The sequence below is a fragment of the Trichoplusia ni genome (assembly GCF_003590095.1).
Source record: "Trichoplusia ni isolate ovarian cell line Hi5 chromosome 9 unlocalized genomic scaffold, tn1 tig00003049_group8, whole genome shotgun sequence".
NCBI classification, from domain to species: Eukaryota; Metazoa; Arthropoda; class Insecta; order Lepidoptera; family Noctuidae; genus Trichoplusia; species Trichoplusia ni.
Genome location: NW_020799669.1, coordinates 2,602 through 22,387, shown reverse-complemented (window position 1 = coordinate 22,387; position 19,786 = coordinate 2,602). Strand labels below are relative to the sequence as shown.

At 36.9% G+C, this 19,786-nt stretch overlaps 1 pseudogene; it reads left to right on the top strand.

Annotated features, from left to right (window-relative positions):
* Positions 1 to 291: 291 nt before the first annotated feature.
* Positions 292 to 19,040, top strand: LOC113506303 (annotated as a pseudogene).
* Positions 19,041 to 19,786: the final 746 nt, after the last annotated feature.

Sequence of the window (19,786 nt, the reverse complement as noted above, 5' to 3'; positions counted from 1 at the left end):
TCCATTCATAATAACAACTTTTATTAGTTAGTCCGTGACCTGTGAATTAGATAATATTATCTGCATAATTTGAACGCTTAGGAATGTAGAGTAATTAATTTTCGAATTTTATTAAAAACTTAATTTCCTGTTCCTATAATTTGTTATGTAACCATAAAATAAAACTTGACTATTCATTATTCAAATAATGTCACAACAACATCAAGTCTTAATCATGATAAATTAAAAAAATATCAACTTGTAATTTGTAATTTTATTTTAAAGTGGTAACATTAAATATTTTTTGTTGCAATACCTCAGCTTGTCATTTCTGCCATTGTTGTGTTTGTCTTGCGCATTGTGAATACGTTTTCCCTTGTTTTTGCTATCTACCTGACGGTTAGTTGTAATATCGCAGGTGTAATAATGCGTGTCATTTATCTTTAATTGTCTAAGTAACTTCTGTATAATTTTGAGGAAAACGTGGACACTTAATTAAACCTTATTGCCTTAACCTCAATTCCAACTACATCGCATGTTGGCGAATCCCATTTCTCCAAGCACTAACTCTACTGAGGGGAAGAATAAGAGGCAAATTAACCTCATGTCACTTGTTCAATAGGAACACACCAAAACGAATGAATTTTTCTGTACTAATGCAATGTGTCACTGTCTAGGTCTTCAGCCTTATAGAAATCTCAGTTGCGCATGGATATGCAATTCTGTGAGTATCTTGCCCAGTTAAACAGCTAGTCCCTTAGCTTCCATTACAATGACTGACCATTTACATTTTACAGAATCCTACAGTCAGTTTCTTACTAGTACATGGCTATAATTAGAATCATTGTAGGCAGAGAGCAAATATTAATTGTATGATTCACCAATAACTTCGGTTGGGATCGTCATACGTTGTATTCCCAGATTGCAATATATTTACAGGAAGTATTTACCGTCTGACAATACTACTACATCCTTATATTATCACTATGCAACTAGTCCGAGTACTAGTAACTATGATTAAACCGTTTTTATGGATACTAATAGTAATCGATTCTCACACATCGAACTGAAAGCGTGTAACAATCGCAAGCGTTCAATATATTTGCCGTACATATCATAGGTTATCGCGAAGGGTGAAGTTTATACAGTTATATTGCACGGTTCAAACTGAAGTTAGGGCACTTAACAACTTTTGCACTTTAGCTTTGTTGTTATGTATCAAGCTCTCGCAATAAGGTGTTAACTCCGAAATTTCTTAGAATGGATTTTAGAATTTCTTACTTCTCGCGATGTAATAGAGAACAAATTTAAAAAGTAATTTAGTATCCCGAATATTGCTAGATGCATGAACGTCAAGAAACGAACAAAGCCTAGATATAAATAAATATTAAATGCACTAAAGGTCGAAAAAAAAACCGAAGAGAAATGAATAAATGAAACTTTTTTTAAATGTTTTTCCAAACTATAGGGTCATATTGTTTCGTTAATCGGCCATTAATACATGTGCGTAAGTCTAGGACATGTTGGCAGCTGATGTCCGGGGGCGGGCTGTGCTCGCATAGCTAGAGTGTCACAGAATACTACGAGGTCATCCACCTCGCCTCCATCTAGTGTGCAGTAGTCGACTGTTTATGATCCATTCCAACCACAAGTATATAGCTATATTTTATGTATAGCTATATTTTAGGGCCGATGTGTATTTTCGTATTATCGCAGAGTAGAATCTCTCAGTACCATGGTTGCACTCGCGACTAGTCTAAAATATGTTTTTGTTAAGTGAAACGAATTCGACATATGTACCTATGTTGTTTGTTGTCTAATGGAGTGATTCATTCTCATTAGTTTTAAATTTTGGCTTTGATATCATAACGGTGCGACTCACTAGCCTCACATTATGTAATGGAGTCTGAAAAGGAAACTATAATCACAAATCCATTCATATGCATATTTAAGTTTGTGAATCATCAGAGGTTTTCGATATTTTGGTTAAAGAGCCAACCGAGAAAAATAAATAGCAAGTTGCTTCAATTTGTTATGTACGCTAAACATTTATTATACTACAAGTTCACCCGTGTAAAATGCGCAGTGCGCGAACTGCAGACGACGACGCGTGATACAATATTAGTTTATCACGCGCCTATACACTTTTGGATGCATTGTTGATCAATCAGATGTAATTTCGCTATCATTATTAATATATCCCTTCCACGAAGAGGTAGATGAGATTTGCGACATGGTATTAAACAAATATGACTCAAAAATAGGTCCGAGACGAGAAACACCCAATTTTCCTTCTCCATTTCGCAGCTCGCAGCTAAAGTCTTAAACACATCTTACGTGACGTAGGTTACACACACATTAGTCAGGAATGTAAATTAATAATAAATGTAAACACAGCAATTCGGAGAATCATTACTTTAGAGTTCAGACACATCATTATAAAGCAAGCTCATATACTTTCGGTCGGTAACAGACTTCTATGTATTCTGTAAATTTAGTATTTCGGGACTTGTTACTGGGATTGGTTGGCAATTGCTCCTGGTTATTAATTTTGGTAGCATCTTTTTTGCGTTAGACTTATATACCCCATGGGTGACAATTTAATACTTTTGAACTAAGATTTTTATAGCTTACAAATCCCTTTAGCATCTTTCTTTGAATTATCATGTTCCAAAAAAGAAACATGTTGGATCTGTCTTATTTAACTAATATTAATTCATAGTTATATAAAAATCGATGATCTGTGCATCTGATAGGTGTTCTTAATATTAGCGTCTTTCTCTTCACGCTGACTTAGCGTGTGAATCAGCCTCAGCAGAAGAGGTATGATACACATTATATATATTTACTTTAATTATATTAGTTTATGTTTATGAGATTAGTTGGCGCAGTTAAATCGATTTGGATGATCGCCATGTTTTTGATTGCTGGTGTAATGTGTAATTCGAGCATTTAATATTGGTGCCTTAATAAATACTGTGTTGTTTAGATTTGTTGCAATCAAAGAGCTTGATTTATAGGCAAATATTTAGATGGAAAAAGATCATTAGATATTAGACTTTTGTCTAGCCTTATCGAATACTAGAACTAGGCAGAGAGAAATATTAATTTTGTATCCATCGCTCAACATAACTTATAGTTCATTTATCTGATATTGACTCTTGACTCAGTGACTTGCCTGGCTATTTTGGATCTCAAGTGCTGATCCTTGAAGAGGAATATAATTATACAGGTAACTCTCGAAGATCAGTTGTATTCAGCCAATAAGAAATACCCTTACATGGATTACGTAATTAACCCTTAAAAGGAAAGTCAAGTATACGCCTTTCCTTTTTGTAATGGTACAAACTGTTTAATACTACTTCTGTCATTTACTCACAAAGGAATATAGTTGTTAAAATATCGGATACACTAAACTATAATTAATTACATCTAAAAGAAAAATGAGTTAATCTTCAAAACCTGTTTCTTGCTAACAGCGCACATCTGTTTATGTTACTAACCTACCGCGAGCTGCCGGCCGGCGCGCGGCGTCTGCGCATCGTCATATCATATTGTCAGTATTTAACTGCATCAAAATACAGTGTTATAAATGTAAACAAGTGTTATGAAAATGAACCTTACTTTAGATAGCATTAGACCTTTACCCTGCATTCTTTTTACGATGCGCTTCAAACGAAAATCAACTCTACGTTGTGTCAGCATTGAATCTAATATTGAATATTGATGTTTAATAGTACCTACACCTTAATTATGGAGAATACTTTATGATGTGAAGGTTGGTTCATGTGACTAGAAAGTAGCCTCCTTTCCTTTTTTGACTAAATTTAAGACTAAATTTTTATTTAAATGTCTGGTACCTATTAATGCGGTAGGTCGACGGCACATGCCTTGGACACTATTTTGATCCGGTTGCACGAACATTGCTTTGTGTAAATCTAAATGATTCTCTTAGCAACAAATGAGGAAGTACAAACAAAACGTTCATGTACTATGGAGTGTTCTTGACGGGGATTTACCTATTGAACTCGGGCGACAGGTGCAACATCCTCAAACATGACAGCGAGAATGCTGCGATGCGTGACGCATGCCGACCACACGCAAGTAATTGTTACGAAGTCTGTACAGAGAGTTGCCTTGGCTTTGTGAAAAAGTTCTTATGGACCTTGGTCAAGCCTTATCTTTCTCGAAGAACAACAGTTTCATGTATAGGCTTTAATGTTATGCTATGCAAAATACATGAGTAATTCATATATTTTTGCAGTACGGATGCCTAATAATACTGTTTTATAAGGTGGCTGCAAATCTAACTAGGAGTCGGGTTTTCACAAAGAGTAGGAAAACCGTGATAACACAATATTTGACATACGGACTGTTTTATCCCATATATTATTAAATCGTAATGTATTTTTCAAATTCTCAAAATTAAATGGTGATCACGATTGATCACGACGTTAAAATAAATAAAATTCAATCACAATTCCAAACTTTTTATGTTGTTGTATGGATCATTTAAAGACCATAATTATAATATTTTAAACCCAACTTAGTTTTTAACAGCTGCTGTCTCTTGTTATTGCAATTGACATGAAAATCATCAATCCAACATGGAAGAAAACACAGGCCTCTTTACCTACATAAATGTTCATAAAAACACACATTACAGCATATAAAAAATCCTTGATTATTATTTGCAATTTGTCAAAAATATGCGGCCATTACAAAAATAATTAATAAAACAGGATAAAAAGTCCTTTTCCTGTTGCGAACATATTTTCCTTATTATTTTATTGAGAGTTACTTCGCTATCCAGGTTGGTAATGAATTAGGATACTATTTAATAAAATTCATCATTTAACAAATATTTCAATGTATATTTTGTTAAAAATATGATCACATGTAAGCAGTAACAATATTAAGGTTCAGTACATTTTTTGCTATAGACACTGCTATAATTTATACAAACGATTTAAAAAGGACAATTTATAAACGTTATAAACTCATTGGTATTTTTACAGCCTTAAGTATTTAACGCTTTTTTACGTAGACATGTCAAATAATTTCAAGACACAAGAAATACACAATAGTATCTATTTTTGCTTGATTGGTTTTCCATTCCATCGATCGGGTTTTTGTCATTACGTCATAAATAGACAAAGCGTCACTGACTGGCTATTTGACTTAATATAGAACACTGAACGCCGTTACTTGATGAAGTCACCGGTATTACGGAATAAAAATATGTATGTTTAGTATCTCTTGCTATCTAGTCGATACTTCTCAGCACATGAGTCTATTCAAAACTCTTTATACTACGACCTTTTCTCCGGATGGGAAATTATCAAACGACCCCGCTTTGGTTTGCAGAGAGTGTCAGACTTTTGCTGACTTAAGCCTACCCATGTTCTATCTTTTGGCCTTTGTCTACTGGGCCGCGGTAACTTTTCGGACAATCTCGCTTGCGACTTAAGCTGTATCAAGGAGGCAGCGTCAAATCAGCAAAAACCGGGACCTGGAAAAAATTTAAAGCTTGCCCTAACTAACGATATAGATTTAACAAAATTAAACAAAATTTTACTCAAGTCTTAGATAACAGTAGTCACACTACTAGTCCCAATTCCAACCCAAGTATTATTATTAAAAGATGTTTTCAAATCAAACTGACCAGGAAAACAGTAGAACATATATCGTGCCTACCTACGATTTCATTACGATAATAACACATAGTACTAGACTTTTTTCTTCACTTGTTTGTCGACATTACTTCCTATATTTTTTCCTATAGCCAGCCCGCAATTGATCGCTGTGTGATAATTAACTGACTCTATAATAATGTTACATGATATACTATTTTTAGTTTCGCTTGTGGTTACCACGTTCTAATTTTAGATGGAGAACACTATGTGCTGTAATGGTTTTCATCAATAAAACCTTTTTAGGAACCAACATTGATTCGTGTTCATGAGCTAAAACGCCAGTGTCGCGAAGGTACGAACTAAAAGTCAAGCTCGGTTATTTATTTCTACCTTTACTATCATATATAGTCAACAACCCACTATTGGACAGAAACGTCTCTGTTTGGCTTTCCTATTAATTAAATCACTAAATTCCGATCCATTACATCAAAGTAGAGACAAAGCATATTCTATTGTGTCAATGGCCGACTCGCCGTTACGATATGACGAGTTACACACAACAACGAACATATAAGGTAAACGTTATGCGTAATGCCAATCGTCATAAATTACTCTATGGAAACCACGTAGCCCAAAAAACCCATACATTGCACGGATCGCGCCCTAGTATTGACATGAAGAATTCGAAATTTCTTATATGTAATATCTGTTTGGCACATTAACACATTTCAATGTTTTCACAGACACATTGGGAACAAAATTGTGCTTATTTTTATCGCAAACTGGCTTATGTTCGCTGGCTTCAGCTGCGTATCATTTACACATTATTAAGATTTCAAGAAATATTTCCAAACCAAGATTTTACAGAACGGCCTACTTAGGAAAATTATTCCTCTTTTGTTTTTGAGCGAGACTTGCGAGACAGACAAGGCGGTTATGGCCGTGTGGGTCATCAACGAAAATTCCCGTCCTGATATAAAATTCCCTAAAATACTTTACATTTTATAGATGGAGCTAAACCTATAAGTTTTCCTTGTAGTGAGTGGTAAACGCATGCGCTACTCGGGCAGAGTTCCAAATTAGTTAGTGGTGTCTTAAAATAGTTAATGAAATACCAACAGAAGTTAACTAAAACTACAGTTTTCGTTAGCATACGACCTAGTAAGTGTGACTACTTGAAAGTATTAAATAGTGCTAATTGAAATGAAACTATTACGGATTTTATCGCGGTTTAATTTTTGATTTTAGTTCCCGACGTTAACACTCTTAAGTTGCATGAACTAAAATTACATACGCAATAACCTCTAAAGGATGGTTTGAATTTAGGTCATTCATTGTGTGAATCATAACTCCAATACATGTCTGTCTTCAGCCCTCTCTGACCTTTGAACATGTCTGGTTCAAGCGCCAAGTTTATCCAACTTAAAATTCTAGGTGTCCACGTTGTGTTGTTATGCCATTAGCATCGTGTCAGCACACGTGACGAAGCAACACTCGCGGAAAACCATTATCATAAGGACCGAGCTTTTATTAGCATAGCAATCATATAAGACTGTAGCGTTTGTTTTAATATTGCTAATGTAGATTAACGAGCGAGTTGAGCTCTTTATTAGTCCAGATGTGATTTGAAATGTGTGCAGACGGATGATTAAATGTCTGCCTTAGCGGTTTATCTTAAAATAAACTTCAATGCCAAAAAGTGGATTAAGGACCAAAAGAACTACTTTCAAAAGGGGTCGCAAAATATTCAAAATTTAAGTGCTTATTCGTAATTTAAGAGCTGTGCGATACCTAGGTTAAACTTTTAAGTTTCACCAAAGAAAAAGGGCTATTCCGCCTAAAATAGCTAACAGTAACCTTATCCGTCATCAAAGCTTAATACAGGAAGCGTTAAAACAATTTCCATACATCAATACTTCATACACGAAAATAATGATGTATGTTTACATTGAATCAGCCGGTTCCGCTCCTGACCGGTGTACTGTCGAATCGAACTCAGCCTGAGAATGCATTGTTAAATAGGTCGAGCTTATGCGGTTATTATTAGCACAACGTGTTTCTGTTGTGGTCGTTATGTGCTGATGGTTATATTATCACGCTATCTTTGTATGGGCAGGCAGAAAGGTGTTAATTGATTTCTCCCTTGAAAGGTTGGCAAAATGGGACAAGTTCGAGATAGTTTTTTTTTGTCCCTGTAGTTTAATTTTCGTTTTGCCTATCTTTTACTTATAGTAATGTTGTTCTCAGATTTCGCTACGAGTGTGAAGGTCGGTCGGCGGGCTCGATCCCCGGCGTGAACAGCACCACAGACAACAAGACTTACCCCACGATCAAGATATGCGGCTACACGGGTCAGGTCGTCATCGTCGTGTCGTGTGTCACCAAAGATGAACCTTACAGGTAAGCCCACATTTTTCAAACGAACTGACGAATTTGATCCTTGTGTCATGAGATGCCGTCACAAACATAAAAATCACACGCATGGAGTGTACTCAACTTGGAGTAAGCTTTAGTAGATTACTCTGTAGTCTGAAAACAGGATCATATCTATAGGCACCTTGCTCTTATCGGCTTGATGTAGTTCATCAACTCATACCACACTGCTCTCATGAACGTCGCTTCACGTGACATCCCATAAGTACCTGTATAGTCGATGGACCATGGCTACAGCAAGAGCAATGACTATGCTTAAATATTTGTTGCCATGGAAACGTTGAGATCGACAATAGAGCTCCATTGGTGAGGGCTGGGTTCAACGTAATTTTGACCTCCAAATGTGCTTCTGTTAGGTGGCACAACCTCACAGTATAATGTGGTGTTGTTCAAAGCTTCTAATTACTGAGTAACATGTCATTAGATGTACTCGATAATTAAGTTACGTGAATAGGTTTTTTAAAATAATCTAGCGTTACATAATCAAGATTTAGGAGATGTTTATTTGTAGAACACATAATTCACTGGTATTCGCCATTGTGTTGGTTTTGCGGTCTACACCACATGAACATGTTTGTGTACTGCTGGGTTGCCAAGTTCAGTTATAGAAAGGAAATTCATATTCAGAAAATAAATTAGTATTTCACCCATTATATCATTTTATACCAGCCTATATACTACTGCTGTTCACATACCTGAGAATTCATCACCACGCGAGCTCAGTGCCGGTTGGCGATTTGAGATTCCAACATTTGGAAGTCAGGTCTCCTCATGATGTTTTCCTTCACCTTAATATAAAAAATTACATACATCTTTAAAAAATCACATTAGTACTTTGCTTCCGTTGGAGTCGAACCTGCTCACAAATCCAGGCATAGAACTGGACAACAACAGCTAGTTATTTAGAAGCAATAAAGTCCATTTCATTTCGTCTCGCCTATTGTAATATCGAATCAAACAAAACGTTTTACCTTTCGTAAACAAAGTTCATCTTCGTATACAAATACTACTGTTTTTGGCAGCCCTAAACACACATTGACGTGACTTCTCAAACACACCGGTTATGTCAATATTGTGTCAGACTTTAAGGTTTTCGACACGCATCGGTAGAGTAAACCAATATAGATTCTTAACAAATAGAATCCGATCAAGGGATTTGGATGAAACTTGGCGCATCTGTGAGATTGGCACTCAAGATGCTGACAGTAATTGTAAGTTTATGTTGATTGTAAAATTTTGTTTTTGTCTACAAAATAAATTGTTCAAATTTTGTTTCTCAAATACCGTTTAAAAATGACTAGTCCCAAGAGTTCATTTCATTAAGAACACAACATGATAGTTTTTCATCTTGATATGATAAAATAAATAGGCGACTACCAATCATTTCATATTTCGTCAACAATACCAATCCGCTGTCCAATGCAGAACATTAGACTCCCCAAAACCACGCTACAAAGTCCGTTCTTTTTTAAACTGCTTCCGCACTAAGGAATTTAACACTTGTTTCGTTCGATTGCCCGTTTGCCTTATGCATTCAATCGCCGGTCCTCTTATTCTCCCATTATCTGGAGGGTCTTTATTGATGACGATGTCGTCACCAGAGCGCACCCTCACAACCTGGTGGGTCGCGAGCGCTGCGAGCGCGGCGTGTGCACGATCCCGCTGCGCATCACGGAGGACAGCTGCGAGCACCAGTTCAAGAACCTCGGCATCCAGTGCGTCAAGCGGCGGGACATCGCCGACGCGCTCACCGTCCGCGAGAAGCTGAGAGTAGACCCTTTTAGAAGTAAGTAAAGTACACTAAACACGCATATATTAATGTATTTTTTCTCCAGCCTGTTAGGTTAACACATTAAGTGCCCAGCACCCAGCTCCCGAGTTATAATGAACTAGCTTTTCGCCCGCGGCTTCGCCCGCGTCGAGGTCGGTTATATCGCGTTTCCAAGAGAACTCTTTAAAAGTCCGGGATAAAAACTATCCTATGTTCTTTCTCAAAGTCAACTTTATCTCTGTACCCAATTTCATTAAAATCAGTTCAGTGGTTTAGACGTGAAAGCGTAACAGACGGACAGACGACAGAGTTACTTTCGCATTTATAATATTAAGTAGGGATGTGTTAAACAAAAAATTAAATCGTTTTTTCCTGTCTATCGCATATACCTAAAATTTATGAATCTGGAATTCATTACTTTTTTAAGCAAAGAGACTGAACACTATAAATGGATGGTACTTAAATAAGTTTCATAGTTGAAGTTATCGTTAAGTACCTACTAAGTTAAAAATTGTTTTTTGCAAAAAAATTAACGCAAAAGAAAATTCACATTTTAAACCAAAACCCGTATATTCGGTGGCGTTATTAGCCAATACAGAAAAACCATAAAATCAATAATTTCGCAATCAGTCCTATACCGGTCTGCTGTTGGCCACCGGCTTCTCCCAAGTTACGTCAGAACACACACTTTCAAACAAAATAATCTATTCTTAACTATTTCGTTTATTTGACTTATTGTCTAATATTATTGTCAACTTCCGTTTCATTGTTATCATATTAGTATTCAATCTTGATTTCTGCCGCCACAGTCACAACTAGAACGCCCATTCATTTCTACATAATTGTGAGTGACTCAAGGTCGGTCGTTGACCTTACTTTGTCTTATACTGAACTAGTGAACCGTGTCAGCTGGTGACTTAGGTACAAACAGACTGATCCTATAAAAAAATAAATACAAATAAATACGATAAATAAATTTATAGAAATTCGTATTAAAACTAGATTCCAGGGCCCCAAATTCCGCCATTTACAATTACCAATGAATGAATGAAAATTTAATTAATGTGGCACTATTACGTATTATTCGAAGCATTTTAAAAAAAAATAGCAGAATCGGGGTCCAGATATAATATGCGCTGCATACGCTACGAACTTGGGGTCAGTTTGTCTTTACATTAAAGCTGCTATTGGCTGGAGAAGCCCACTTTATATTAACTATGGGAAAATGTGGAAAGCTTTCCCCCCCAGGAACTTCTTACGATACCATCAATGACATATTTGAGTAACCTTACCTACATACGTATACGTCAGTTTATTATTGATGTAGTATTGATCTATGACAAGTAGCACATTTCCGATTTAGGTACCTAAATAAGTAAAGATTACTATTGATTGTAGTGAATATTTGGTTTGGTCATTTGTAGGGAATAATTAATTATGTCGTTTTACCCGACATCAAGTATAGGTTTCGCCACAATATTTTTGTGAAAGAAAAAAATATATAAAATTTTCTAAGCTTGCGACGTATGGTTTATTGGATGCAATAATACAAAATTAACCCAGCATAAACTTAGTAAACAATGAGTACGACAAAACCAAAATATATGTGTTAATTACTAAATATCTAACGTAAATACTTACTCATTGATAACACTTAAGCTTTCATTCAATTGCCAAATGTACGGGAAAAACGGCCACATCACACAATTTGATAATATTTCGGAAAAACCTTTACACGATTTGCGTGTAATGTCTAAGATTTATGACGAGGAAGCCGCTAATCGAGTAAGGAGCTAATCTTATCAGTGTTATCAGTGCCATTCATGATCATAGAATTACTTTTAATTGAGTACAATGACCCAGTGTTGTAAAACAATGATTATATTGACATTTCCTTTTGGCGTCGCGTGGGAAAATCCGGAAAACAACGAAAACCCCTTATATTTAATATATCACCTATCTCACGATATCTTAAGAACGGATAAATTAGCGAGATAGCATACGTGTTTCCCTACTATAAAGTAATTTGAACACAATATTTATGAATGATTCACTGCTTTTTAAATAATCTTAAAATGTACTCAGTCAATTCATAGTACCGCAAACCGGTAGCTCGCCTTGTTTCGTGACCACAACTACAACATCCATAATTCAAATATTGTAGCAGATCCTGAAACCATAATATATTATGTTACAAAAAAGGTTTACCCTACTAAAGAGTTCTCAACAGGTCAGGGATAAAGAGAATGTGGTTAGGTTTTATCTTTGTCTATAAAATATTTAAATAGGTAATACAATCTATTAGTATTTTACAAGTGTTCACTGAATATGCTTAGCTTATGAGTCATAAGATAATATAATCTAAGGTACCTCGCCTTTATAAGCTACTTTTTCTTTTCAAATCTGCTTATACATATTCACCTCACACCGATACGATAGATTTTAGTTCATAGTAACCACCGTTCTTTAAGCCTGGAATAAAACCTATAAATAATCTGCTATTTAGCTCCGAGCGTCGAAACCGCGCCAATATATTAACTGAATGAGCTTGCCTACATTTTTACTGCTAATAAAATGTAACAAACGTACACACAACACTATTGTTTGTTACTTTGTATTTAAATAGTTGAGTCTGTGTGTTGTGACGGAAATGGAGGATTTATTGTAATCATAAACATTGCCCTAACAACACCGATTTCAAATGAATCGGTCTTGTGAATGAATATCAGAAATAATTGAAAAGTTTTATAACCTCTGCATAAAACATCCATGTAAAGTAGTTAAAAAGATTTTAAATAATATTTTTTTACATCAAATCATTCAACCGACTTCTGACAAACACTTGAGACAAACTTTACGAAAATTAGATGCGACCAAATGACACCTATTTCACGGTAAATAAAAATAGAATCGACAAAATCGGATAATCTAGGTCGTCCAAAGTTATAAGGCATTAAAAAAATACATACGAATTGAGTGCCTTCTTCATGAAATCGGTTGAAATATGTGTATGTGAGAAAAAGGGACCGCGTTATACATCGTATATTGCTCCATCTTCCTTACTTCGATAAACAACATACGTTTTACACTACTGTCACCTTAAGTTAATATTTCCTCTCTGCAGATATAGGTAATCGTACTAATTATTGCCATATACAAATCTTGTTTGTAACCCAACCTGTATTTGTCTCCGGGACCAATGAACGCAGTGGAGCCGGAGCTATGTAACTAATACTTGGGGTTACCTAACAACTTTCCCAAACAGTTGGGAAGTTATGCCTCGCAGCGAATACATAACATATCTATTTTAGTAGGTTTGAATGTCTGTTTATCTATTATAACATAAACACATTACTGTATAACTTATTATATTATCATACATACACCTTATTACAACTAATTTAAGTAATAAGTAGTAGTATTCGTTGTCTGTAATTTGTTTGCGAATATTGCCTGCAGATAAAACTGTCTGTGTCATCTAGAAAGCCTTTTAAAGAGTCATCATAGCTCTCATAGTTTATCTGCAATTATATAACTTTTGAGTTATAAAATCTGTGAATGAATTCAGTCGTTAACTGACCACAAATTGGCAGAAAATATAAAAGAATTTATTAAACGTCTTGAAAATTAATTGTTTTCTTACGATGTGCAACTTGAAACAGAAGTTTATAACACTATGATGCAAAACCTCAGTGTGTCATGAGTCACAAGTGCGCCCAGATACCGCCGGTCAACAGACTATTTATTCGGGTTCACAGCTCTTAAGCTAAGCTAACCACTAATACAAAACAATAGGGTATTCGAAAAAAAAGAACAGTTTAGTCCGTCATACAGCTGTCCAAAAAATATTAGATACGTATTTGGTCTTTTATCTCAAAACTTAAAGCAGTTGAAGTAAAATAATATATCGTTTTGACGTCACTTACCAGTACTTTCGTGGTTACAACTTTAGAAAACATTTTTTTTTTCGCCCTGTAGTCCTTACTACCAGATCCTGTTATTATATTTTATTATTGGAGCCCCAGTTACCTTATGTGAAAGTTGTGTAACAGCTTTATTGCATCGACAAATATGACATCCTTTTGCTAAATAAACATTATGCAAGTCCATAGTCTGATGAGATGCTTGCTTTGTCACTATTCGTTCATTATTTTGGTGATTAACTCAAAATTTAGGTTTATTATAATTATGAACATTATCTCTAGGACTCTTTTATAAAGGTCAAGACTTTAATTTTATATCGAATCTTCCCACGTATCACATGTCATATTTACGTTTATCATTATCTCAAAATTCAGACTATTGTCTTCTGATCTTACCTTTTTTCGAATATAAATACGAATATTTCGATCAAAAAACGTAAATGTACGAGCTCATTGGGCTAAATCAACTCACATTACGGAAAAGTTCAACAATGAAACATAGGTATTTAGGTACAACGAACCGCGTCTAGCGATCGCTATTGACTGGAACGACGCAAATACACAGCAAAATATACTCTAGCACGTGTAGATAAGGTAGACATTCGATAAATGCCTGAGCTAACGCCAATGCGAAAATAGCTGAGCGACCAGAAATATCCATAAATCGGTCCCGGCCTCTTTCTGCGACCTCATAACCTAGTAGCGTCTTGTCTTGTTGAATGCTGTAGCCTTAATTGTCTCGTTGGCTATCGCACGGTCTATATCTAGAGATTATAAAAAACATCTAGTTTTCACCTGGAGTTATTTGCGATGAACCTTGTACCGACTATTTATAAAACATAACATAGTTTTAGCCAGTCAAGGATTATGTAACAAACATTTTTGAAAATTCAGCTAAAGTTAAACTTTAACAACTCAGTTTATCTTTTATGAAAGACGCATTTTATTAAATCCGAGGCCAATGAATTGTGGATCAAACAAATATTTATCCCCACAGAAGGTCACACAACTCGTCAATCTAATCACCATAATAAAATAGCTGATGGTATTTTGATTACGTCGTGCGTGCAATACGTATAATGTAACAGGAAAATTCGTACAAAATCGACGCAGTGGGAAAGCGGTGGTCTTTACGTTTCGGCGCGTGCGCATATCTGAACCGGTCTTGTATGAATTAACATGCGAAAATGTTGTAGCGTCAGTGCGTTTGATAGCTCTTACGTACTCGGGAACAAAACACTTGGAACTTGATTTTGGACATCTAATTAATGAATCATTCACCTTTTTGAACGTAAATTTCCGATTAGATGTTGAGATATTAAAATTACGTAAAGGGACTGTTTTGAACGTGCGTAAATTCCTTTAAAGGAACTTAGACGTTCGACCGGGTTATAGAGGGCATGGCTGCAAATAATATTATGCCTATTTGTAAGGATTGTGCAGGAGCCGTATGACATGACTCTTCGAAAGAGAAGAAAGATGACTCAGAATAAGGATGTATTCCTTATTCGTATTCATACCCTTACAAAAAAAACAATCCGCTTATTTTCTCTCAAATTTGATCCTGTTACATTATGTAATAAATATAACAAGGAATAAAACACTGGACAACGCATCTCCATTCAAATCAGTTCACACACGTCTACGTCTTTTCAAGGCACTTTACCTCGCAACTTTTTTGTCAACATTGTGTTGAAAATATACTTAATATACACGTTAGCCTTCCGTATCGGAGCAAATATTAGTATATGGTATACCACTTCTTTGGTATATTGGAGTATCAATACACTATGTGATAGATAATTATGACACTAATACGAGGAATCTTTGCAGGTCGAGTATAAATACTTCATTAAATATATTAAAAAGGTTTTGTTAATGTGTTACTTGGCTACCTCACTTAACGTTCTTTGCGCCCTGGTGATTACGGACGATTGAATCGAATTCAATAAGGAGATAATTTTATTATTAACCAGGAATGCCTTATGGTTGCTTCAAGAACGGGAAGTTAATCCTTTGTTTCATCCCTTCTAATTTGCAATTAGGAGTTTTGTCAGAGCATCTCAGTAAAAATTTCCCAATACCATGGAAACTGCGGGTCCGATTATCACGTTGTTTAGCATGATTAGCACTGATCAAATAAAATCGTGTTTAGTCTAAGTTGTGTGATTTCAACAGCAAGTGATCGTGCGTCGTCACAGTAACGGCGGTCAAACGGTTCCGGCCGGAGAAAGTTAGCCGCTGCCCGGATTCCCGCGCACGTCACTGATACGCTAATGTTAATATGATTGGTGCTCTCCGCCTATTCCAAATGCATTTGACATACATTTACGCATCAGTTTAGTTGAATTTATTGTTAACATTGGTATAACGGTCTCTCTTATTATTTATGATGTTAGAAAATTGAATTATGGAAGTTTTTTTTGTTGTAGCTTTTTATTTTTATCCTAATTTAGCTAAACACTGTATTTTTTAATTATTTATTATCATCAGCCAATGAAAATCAATTTATTGTATCAAGTGGAGATCTGGCTGGGATGAGTCTTTGTTTAGCCATTTTAATATTTTCTTGTTTATTCCATCATACAAATATTTTTGTTGCTCATAAATTAGGTTTAAATGAACCCAAGAAACCGGTAAATGGTTAAAAAACAGGTCACAAATATTAATATTAAAACTAAGTAATAAATTATTTTATTTACATAATTAAATTTATATTAATTTATTTTTTCCTAAGCTAAGAAGAGCATGTAATTACTTTGTCCCTACACCAAAACATTAGCCAAATACCTGCTTGAAACCACCTCTAAATCCCCAGGGATCCATTGACATACCTATTCGAGCTCTCCTGGCGGCTCTAATAAATCTTGCCCTTCACATCTAACGAATAATTTTCCATTTTCAGAAAACTTCGACCACAAGAACCACCCTCAGAGCATCGACTTGAACGCGGTGCGACTATGCTTCCAAGTGTTCCTGCCGGACGAGTCGGGGCGGCTGCGGCGGCCGCTCGCGCCCGTCGTGTCCGACGTCATCTACGACAAGAAGGCCATGAGCGACCTCCACATCATGCGCTCCAGCCACTGCTCCGGGCCGGCTCGGGGCGGCACGCAGGTTATTCTGCTGTGTGAAAAGGTAGGTCTTGAGACTGCTTCTTTTGTATTTTTTTAGGAATGGAGGTGTCTACGTATGAATTTTATGTCGGAAAGACGGGTCATGGGGTAGAAAGTATAATAGCTTTAAACAACAGTACCAAAAAATAATTTTTATTTATTTCATTTTGATCTTTTTAATTTGTTGTGATACTGTTTTTGCAGGTGACCCGAGAAGACATAGAAGTGGTATTCTACCAAGAAGAGAATGGACACGTAGTGTGGGAGGAGATGGCGATCAGGATCCTCGTGCACAAGCAAGTGGCCATCGCCTTCGAAACCCCCGCGTACAGGTTCCCTAACATCACTGACCATGTGAACGTAAGTGGACGAACACTATTTTCGATTTCACCAGCATAAAAGACATTGCTAAGTCCAGAATAAAATGTGTCGTTTTGTCCTCAGGTGCATTTCCAGCTGAAGCGCATGTCGGACAAGCCCGCAGCAACTCGCTGCCGTTCGAGTACATCCCGGACTTCTCAGGTAGGCCGCGCAAGCCGCTGGCGCCGCTGGGCGCGCTGCTCAAGCGGGCCGACACCAACAACAACACCGCTGACGTCACCGCCGCGGCTGACGTCAGCTCCTCCACCGACGTGGTGGCGGCGCGCTGCCCCGCGGACATCGACGTCAACGGGAACCTGCCCCACGCTGACGTCGAAGTCATTGACACTAACGAGAAGAGCCTCAACGAACTGCTCGACCAGGTCGCCGAGCTGGACGAGATATACTCGGAGAACCGCACGCGCCTAGAAAACATTACGTCCCTTACTAACGATCACGAGGAAATAGAGGATTTCAATGACGCCGGGACTTATACTAGCTTGCAATTAGCTTTCAAAAACCCTGTAGAGATTAACGAGCCCGACCCCATGTCGTACGAAGACGTCCCAAGTCCAGACGTACCGCGGTCCCGATCATAGAGTTCAGTCCTTTGAAACGCGACACGGATGATGAGCGCGCTCCTCCCTTACCTCCCAAACGCGTACGTAAAGCGGCGTCCACGGAGCCTTTTAAGACCAGTCAGACTTCAGTGGACAGCATCCTGAAGCCTGGCCGTCAGCTCCCCTCACTCGTAACCCCGATTCTATAAAAATAAACTCGGAAATGACCGTCGCGAAGAGTGAGCCTGCGCTCCACCTGTTTAAGAAGCGTTCCTTCTTTTTCCCGGTTTGTTTAGGAGAAAGGAGAAGTCCCCCGCTCCTAGCGTGAAGTCTGAAGGAAGGAAAGAGAATAAGAGCAAGCCAGTAGGTCGGTCCGTGAGCAGTGTTTCGGGAGTACGTCCGTCCAAATTTAAGTCCTCTGTATCTCACACTTCGTTAAAAGACAACGCGTCGGGCACGGGCCTGAGTTACGCGGATAGTATCACTCACATATCTCTGCATGGTGACGGGGATGAGAAGTCCACTTCTCAGACGTCGTTGCGTAGGCCGGCCAGCCTGGCGCCGCTGCCGCCCACTGACGGGGGCACTATACTAGTCGCAGAGAGCGTGCTCGCCCTGGACGCTTCTCAGTTCAAGAAGCTGCAGGACGACCTGGACCTGACGGACGCGGAACACTACGCGCTGTACATGGCGGTGGCCCGCACGCCACGGTCTCTGAGTTCGATGAGACCAGCTGCTATTACTCGCCGGTCGATGCGAGCAAATTTCAAAATAATCAATAGGCTCCGGAGGCCTTGTGACGATCGTTAATTTTGTAGTCCAATACGATTTTTTTATAGAACTTTTTATGAGAATTTTAGAATATAGCTAATGAATTGCTAATGAGATTTGGTGGAGCAATCTTGAATGCTCCATTAGAACATTAATGCTATGAATCCCTCCTGTATGATCTAGGTTTCTGCCCTTAATGCCAAATTTTCTATATTTTTACAGGTTTTCTACGTATTTTACATTGATTGCGCAATAAATAATTTTGTGTGACAAAGGATGTAACAACCTCAAAAGAAATATAGATTTGGAAAAATATTTGTTGACTATTATCTAGAAATTTATGTAAAATCTTTCCCCTAAGACGTTGTTAGATCCTGTCATAATGTAAAACCTTTCTAAACATAAACTTAATTTTCTAGATATGAGTAGTAAGAAGCGAAAGGTGTTACGAAGCTACGAACTTGAAAGTAAGTTCATAAATATTTTACATCCGTGTATATACACGCTGACTTTTGTCTGTCCCTACATACATTTCAAACCAAAAAGGTTTCAATTTGAGCCATGGGCTGTATTAACACTAATTCTTGTTTAAAAAATATTAGAATTCCGGATACAAAGTCAGCGTGTACTTAAAATTTCCTGAGCAAGTCTAAATTACATAATTTTAAGCTTATTCAAATGTGTTTTGGGACGCATTGGTAATGGGGTAATGCTATCTAACAATATGCTAAAGAATTATTAATGTCATGGATATTGTATTTTTAATTAAGTACGCGGGGTTTGCATTTTGTTTGACCATAAGTTAGAAAAAGTCATCATGGTCTATGGTGTGATCATAGATTCGTCTATTTCATTTTTTCTTTGTATGTTGGCAAGTTAATAAAAAAATATATTTTGTATTGTAAAACAATATATGGCTATAGCATATTGTTTTTTTGGATACGTAGATTAGTTCTGAATTATTGCAAAGTGATGGTTTAACTAACATTTAGGTAAAATAGATAAATTAATTGTAATAGTTATGTAAATGTTTTTCTAACGCGAATTAGTCGTAGTTCGTTAAAGCAAAGTTTTAATGGCGATATACGGAACATTACTACCTGTAGTTATTAAACACTAGTTCGACCTAGCTTGTTGTCTAAAAGCTAGTCCATAATAGCCGACAAATATGACGTTACCTCTTAGGGAAAAATAAGCGAGGCCGCGCACTGTAGAAGTTCGAACGGTGTAACTCTTCAAT